This window comes from Enhydra lutris, unplaced genomic scaffold (assembly GCF_002288905.1).
Source record: "Enhydra lutris kenyoni isolate GAN:26980312 unplaced genomic scaffold, ASM228890v2 scaffoldscaffold4, whole genome shotgun sequence".
Lineage (NCBI taxonomy): Eukaryota > Metazoa > Chordata > Mammalia > Carnivora > Mustelidae > Enhydra > Enhydra lutris.
Window position 1 is genome coordinate 40,616,746 of NW_019154088.1, and position 7,660 is coordinate 40,624,405.

At 34.7% G+C, this 7,660-nt stretch overlaps 1 pseudogene; it reads left to right on the top strand.

Moving 5' to 3' along the window:
• The first annotated feature begins 356 nt into the window (after positions 1-356).
• Positions 357-813, top strand: LOC111139765 (annotated as a pseudogene).
• The last annotated feature ends 6,847 nt before the right edge of the window (positions 814-7,660 follow it).

Consider the following 7,660-nt stretch of genomic DNA (forward strand, 5'->3'; position numbering starts at 1 on the left):
CCTGGCTGGCTCAGTTGGGTAAGCATCTGGCTTCAGCTCAGGTCACGATCCCAGGGTCAAGCCCCATATCAGTCTCCCCACCCAATGAGGAGTCTGCTTCTCCCTCTCCCTCTGCTCCTCCCCCTGCTCATGCTCCACTCTCCTGTTTATGCTCTCTTTCTCATGCTCACTCTCTGTCTCAAATAAACAAAATATTTTAAAATAATAAATAAATAAATAAATGAATAAATATCCAATATAGGAAGAGGAGTACAAGGGATATGGCAGGAGTAGGAGTTGGGGAGTTGGGGTAGCACGTCTGGTGGCCTCGGTTGCAAGCAAGCAGTGCTGCCTCGGCCTATGTGACTGGCGCTGGCATGGCTTCTGTCTGGAGAGGATTCAAGCTGACCAGTGAGGAACCTCTTCTCAGAAAGTTTCAACTGAGTGAAATAGACTTCAAAATTATGGCACAAGATGAGTTAATTCTAAGATGGAAACAATAGGAAGTATATGTCTAAGCTTTGGAGGGCAAGTGCACAGATCTTAATTCTAATGATGTAACTGGCTTAAGGGAGTCTGAAGAAAAACTAAAGCCAGCAGCAAGAGTCTGCACACAGGGAAAAAAATCCTTGTAATGTGACTAGCAACCAAGGAGCAAGAGATACAAATGGTATACTGCTCAAATCCAGTATGTCAAGCAAGTCTAGCAGCCAAGCGTTGCCCAAATGAGATCAACAGTGGTAGATCCAGCAATCAACTTGTTTTTTTTTTTTTTTTTTCCTAAGAATGAAAGGTGAATTGGAACAGACTAAAGACAAACTGAAACAAGCCTGAAAAAACGGTGTACTTGGAAGTTTATGCTGGAAGTAGTTAACAATCATACTCCCCATTTGAGACTTCCCTGATTATCCCACTAGGAAAAGCTATAGTGGGACAGCTAAATACTCCTTTCCACAGTAGTATTTAGACTTTTTGAGAAAAAAAAAAAAAAAGCCATAGTCTTATACTTTCCAGCTTGAAATTGTTCATGTAAAACTTAGCAGATGAACCTTGTGTTTGACTTTTTTCTCTTCCCTCACCCCTGGCTTCAGAGGCCTGATGGTGAGGGACTATTCCAAAGAAGTAGCCACTTAAAAAACTTCCTTCTAGCAGCCTTCCCAGGGAAGTGTTTTACACCTGGAAGCAAAGTTGGCTTTACAGAAAAAAATACAGTGAGGAGCTTAAGCGCAGTTAGAATGAACTGAATTCTTCATCACTCAACTTGACAGAAGTAGAAGGTATGCTGAGCACCGTTCTAGTTTTTCAGCAGCAACTGAAAGAGTCATGCCAGTAGTTGGCTCAGCACCAACAACAGGAGTTTCATGCTCCAGCCCCAAGTACCAGCAGAACTACATCTTCTGAGCCTGAATGACAGGCAGAGGCCACAGGTAAAGACTGCAGTTGGCTGGCCAGTGGACCAAGTAATGGCAGTTCCTTCTGGCAGAGGACATCTGGGTTCAGATTTCACAGGAAGAGGGACAAAGCCAGATATGACTTTCCTTCTTCTCTAGGGAATGGTAATAAAGCTTCCAACAGCCCAAAGGGGAGAACTGGAAGAGGAGATAGTAGTTACGCAAACCAACTCAGTGCAGGGTATGGAAGTGTTGACTTTCGCACTGGCAGTGAAAACTCTCACAAGCCACTCAAATAACACACACTCCAATCAATGAAAACAGTGAATGAGAAAGATAACACTTGCCATGTTCAAAATGGCTTGGACTTGAGTGTAAATGTGTAGGGTTAAGTTTTGTAATATTTTTTTCCAACAAATTTTTGTACAGTGCCATTTAATTTGGGGGCGATTCTGTCCAGCAAATCAACACATATTTTGTCACAATTTAATTTTTTGTGGGTGTGTTTTCTTTTTCTTTTCATTTTTTCTCTTTCTTTGTTTCAATACCTTTGTCACTTTGGAAATTGTAACAGTTAATTACTTTGTTGCCAAAAGGACATTTTGTGTAGGGTCAAATTACTGTTATGTGACTTAATGTATAGTTATAAATGGAAATCTTTCCTTAAAGCATAACACAATTATGTTTGTAAAAATCTGTGTCTATCCTAGGATCTGTGCTGGATAAGGGCATTCTTACCCATGCTAGAGTTAGCTGTTAGAATAGGTGTAGGTGTATGACTGTCAAGTTTGCCAGTATAATAGTTTTACTGTAAAAGTTGGACTTGCTGATGGAGTCCTATCATACTTTCAGGGTTAGATACAGTTTTCCCCATCATACATCTATGCCTTTTCTCTTTAGGTGACTGAATGTTTAAGAAATTTATGTGTTTACTACTCAGTTTTTATGAACTGTTGTATTCTGTTAATGCATATTGCTCTATGACTCCAGTATATCTTACCTATACTGAACAAACCTAAATAAAATTTTGCATTGTAAAAAAGGAACAAAAGAAGAAGGAAAGAAAGGAAGAAAGAAATCCGGTATAGCCAACACTTATTTCTACTACTTGGTTGGATAGTAATAGAATTTCATGGAAGGGTGTGATCATACAGCCATTTGGGAATTGTCTTTGCAAGTAGAATTAATACTTATAAGATTCCAAAGAGGATAAATAAATTAAGTACTACATTCACAATTGAAGGACACTATTCACATGTATTTAAGACAAAAATTTCATTCTGCATCAAAATTTTAGCCTGCCTTTTACTCAAAATCTATCAGTTGTTGAATATATTTTAGAGTTTTAAAATATATCTTACTGACTGAAGAAATACCAATTCTAAAGAATTTCTTTCAAAATTCTGAATTTTTAAAATATAGATTTACTTACATTTTCATTAGTCATTATTTTATCATATGCAGCCAGAAGTGTTTTCTACAGTGTGTGTTTGTGTTTGTACAGGTTGAGTTTGTCCAGGGATACCTGGCTGGCTCAGTTGGTAGATCATGTGAATTTTGATCTCAGGGTCATGTGTTTGAGCCACATGTTGGGTATGGAGCCTACCTAAAATGTCAAAAAAAAAAAAAAAAAGTCCACAAGTAAAATGAAGGAAGTAATGAGGGAAAGTTGAGAGAAATTATGAATTAAAATAGTATTTAAATGGTCATTAAATCTACTGAAGAGAAAAAGCCTTTCCATATACTTATATCTTTTTTTTTTAATGGAGATATAATAGCCTAAAATATTATATTAGTTTCAGGTGATATTTGGAAATATTGCAAAATGATCACCATAATAGGTCTAGTTAACATTCATTGCCATACAGTTTTTGGTGTCTTTTTGTTTGTTTGTTTTTTTGTTTTTTTATGACGGTAACTTTCAAGATCTACTCTTTCAGCAACTTTCAAATACACGGTATAACTATAGTCACCATGCTGTACTTCACATCATCATGGCTTATTTATTTTATAAGAATCAAATTCCTACACCAGAAAACATGAATAAGTGAAAACTGATTTTTTTTTTAAATAACTGAATTTTCAAAGCAATTAAGAAACTTGAGATACCAGGTAAGGAAAAAGGCAGGGATGTACACTCTCACCATTGCTATTTAACATAGTATTGGAAGTTCTAGCCTCAGCAATTAGACAAGAAAAAGAAATAAAACACATCCTAATCATAAGAAAGTAGTCAAACTTTCACTCTTCAGAGACAACATGGTGCTCTATGTAGAAAACCTGAAAGACTGCACCAAAAATTGCTAGAACTGATTCACAAATTCAGCAAAGTTCCAGGATACAAAATCAACATACAGAAATATGTTGCATTTCTGTACACCAATAATGAAGCAGCAGAAAGAGAAGTCAAGGAATTGATCCCATTTACAACTGCACCAAAAACCATGACACCTAGGAATCAAGCTAGCCAAAGAGTTAAAAGATCTGTATTCTGAAAACTATAGAACACTTATGAAAGAAATTGAAGAGGATGCAAAAAAATGGAAAAACATTCCATGTTTACGGATTAGAAGAATAGGTATTGTTTAAACATCTGTATTACCCAAAGGAGTCCACAGATTCAGTGCCATCCTGATAAAGGTAATACCAGAATTTTTTCACAGAGCTAGAACAAACAATCCTAAAATTTATATGGAACCACCAAAGACCTTGAAAAAGAAAAGCAAAGTGGGTGACATCACAATCCTAGACTTCAAATTATATTGCAAAGATATAATGATCAAGGCAGTGTTGTACTGGCACAAAAATAGACACATTGATCAATGGAACGAAATAGAAAACCCAGAAATAGACCCATTTTGGGTCAACTTTTGGGTCAACTAATCTTTGACAAAGCAGGAAAGACTATCCAACAGAAAAAAAAGAGTCTCCTCAACAAACAGGGCTGGGAAAACTGGACAGCTACATGCAAAAGAATGAAACTGGATCACTTACTTATACCCTACATAAAAATATATTAAAAATGGATATAAGACCTAAATGTGAGACAGAAAACTGTCAAAATCCTAGGGGAGAACACCAGTAGCATCCTCTTTGACCCTGGCTATAGTAACTTCTTACTAGACACATCTCCTGAGGCAAAGGAAACAGAAGCAAAAATGAACTATTGGGCCTTCATAAAGATAAAAAGCTTCTGCACAGTGAAGGAAACAATCAACAAAATTAAAAGGTGATCAACAAAATGAGAGAAGTTATTTACAAATGACATCTGCTAAAGGGTTAGTACCCAAAAATCTATAAAGAACTTATCAAGTTTAATATATTATAGGACAACACTGCCCCACACCATCATGCCTATATGTCCACTGAATACTCTTTTTATCCTTCCTCCTTTCTATATTGACATAATTTTCTGAAAATAATCAGGCAATGCTTATGTTGCTTGACACCATTCCTTTTTCTTTTCACTATTTGGTGTTTTGTAATCATCAGGATACTCGGCAAGTTTCGAGTTATGTCCTCTCTTCCTTGGGGATTTTCCAGCAGCAGCCATCTCAAATGATAGGTGGTTACATCTGTATTGCTCTATGCAATCAATAGAATCGCATCCAAAATATGTATCTCAGACTTTTCAGAAGCACAAGAGAACTGAAGGCTATATTGGATTGTACCCTGGTGAAACCTGTGTTTTCTATTAAGGAGTAAACATGGATCAGTCAGCCAAATATGAAAGTCTATTTGCCACATGGCTGTTCTTAAATGTTTCCCAGGAGATCTCAGTCTATCTTCCTTGGGATCCTGTGTTTTTCTGTAGTCAAAATTATTTTTTACCTAGTTCAGGTGATCAGCCACACCCAGCACACAGAACAATGCATTCATTGCAAACTCACTACATTTAATGAATGTTTTGCTTTCCAATATGTTAGCTTACTTTTGAGTTATATATTTTAATTATGCATTTTAATCATTCCCAATTTGTGATAAGAAACAGTTTATTACCTTCATTTAAAGCCCTTTCTTTTAAGGTGCTGCAGATAATAAAACTTAAACTACTCTCAACAACCAGTCATGGATACAACTTTCTTTTTTGTTCACTAATGTACATGTTAGGGAGAATACTGTCTACTGATGAGTTCCAGAAATTCTCCATGAGCAATCTTCAGAGATTGGTACCATAAATGTTCATAGTGGCTAATGTTGATATTTGCTGGTTCTTTCTCACTGGTGCTTCTGATGAAATTAATAAATGCCTTTCGTAGAATATATGGATGTTTTTAAAAAACAGAGTCTTTAGTTGTATCTGTTTGAATATGCCAGTATTTCTGAAAAAACACATTTTGATTTTCAGTTATGTTTCTATTTATTTCTATCCATATACACTTAAAAAATGTTAAAGGTGTTAGGGTGGAAAATTTTGTCAGTGTTTCCTTTTCCAGAATATCAGGTATTATTTCTTCAGATTTCCATTAGATCTTTCATCATTTCTATAGACTTCTAAAATTAAAATTTATTTTTATTTTTATTATCCACATTCTTCTATTTATTTCTTTGTTCTATCAAAAACTGCATTAAATTTAACTCAACAGAGAAAAACTATCAGATACCTTATTTTAGGCCACAGAAATATAAAATATTAATTTAGCACTTGTAGTTTTTACATTTATCCAAACAATTACAAATAACTACTAAATTATATCTACAATCATGCAGCAAGTAAAATGATATATTTTAAAATTTGATAGGTAGTAATCAAATAAACATTTATATTTCATGATCAAGTATGATGGAACTCATTTTTTTAAGATAGGAATCTTTTGTAAAAGTTGTGCTGGTTAAAGGATTTAAAGGCATATATAGAAATGTATTGCTTTATGATTTTGTTTAAGTAGAATCTTTATAATAATAGATTGCATTATAATTGGGTATAGTACATGTTATTCCCTGTACTTTAGAGTTATTCATGTGGTGAATGTTTCATAATCTATAAACAGAAATGGAGAGAGTACACAGATGGAGATGCTTCCTTGGGTAGAGCACATGAACACTGGTGTGACACACTGTATACCCATGGATAACATCACAGGAATGGCCATTAAGTTTTACAACATGAATTTAACAACTCAGTTTTATAAACAGTATGACTCTTAGGTCTTTATCACCTCTTCAGCTGTAATATGTTATAAAGATAATTCGATTTCCTTCAACCGAATCTTAATCATCAGTCCTGTCTTTTTTTTCTTTTTTGTATTATTATTTAAATAAAATTTAAACTCTGGGGAGGCCTTTTATTTTAAAAAATAGTTAAATATCCATTTGGATATACAATGTGATGTTGACTAAATTGTCTTTTATTTAAGGTTATCCTGAAATGTGGAGTTGTGAAATGTGCTGTAAACTACAAATCACCCATTTTGCTACAAATAAAATTAATTCCATTCATTTACTGAAATTCTCTACCTATAACCAATAAATCAGTAAATAAACATGGATACTGAATTCAGATAACATGTTTATAAAGTAAATGGGAAGGTGGTAGGACTAAATATGCAGTTGCATGGCATAGAACTGAGTGATAGCACTAACAGTATCTGTGATTAGGAAGTTTCCATGCAGGGAATTAATCAAATCATCAATAATGGAAACAAAAACTTTAAAAACTGTCAGAACCAAGGCCACCATCTGAATGTGAAACATGATAATAAGAGCTGTCAAATTATCTTCCCATTAGAGTAAATGTGGTATTTTGACATTTGAGAAATGGCTATACTTAATTGGAGGAACTTTGTATATACTATTACAGAAGATGAATCCATAGTTGGGTTATAATTTGGGTGACTAAGTAACAGTTGTATAAAGGAAATGACATGGTTTTCACAGAAACCTCAAACTTCTAGTGTTCCTTTGATTTTTTTATATATTTCAGGTTGTCTCCAGAATTACTTGAAGAGGTAGTGCACATGGTGAATTAACACAGGTATTTTCATTCACTTGCGGTTTACATTCTTAAAGTGGAAGTTTGAAGGATCAGACTTGAGGAGTTATTCAGAAAGAACCAATTGGTTCCTTTGTCTGTGTGCTGTGATTACTAAACTATCTCCTTTATATATACTGACTAACCTTGTAACAGGTTATCTTCTGTAATTTTGAACAGAATGAGACTTTACAGAACTCAACTTTAGTTCTCTAGCCCAATAACCTTGTGACAAACTTGGCCTTCATCTGCCAAGTACAATCCACACAAATAATAGTGAACATTCATTTAGCATCATACTTTAAATGAAAAAGGAGTA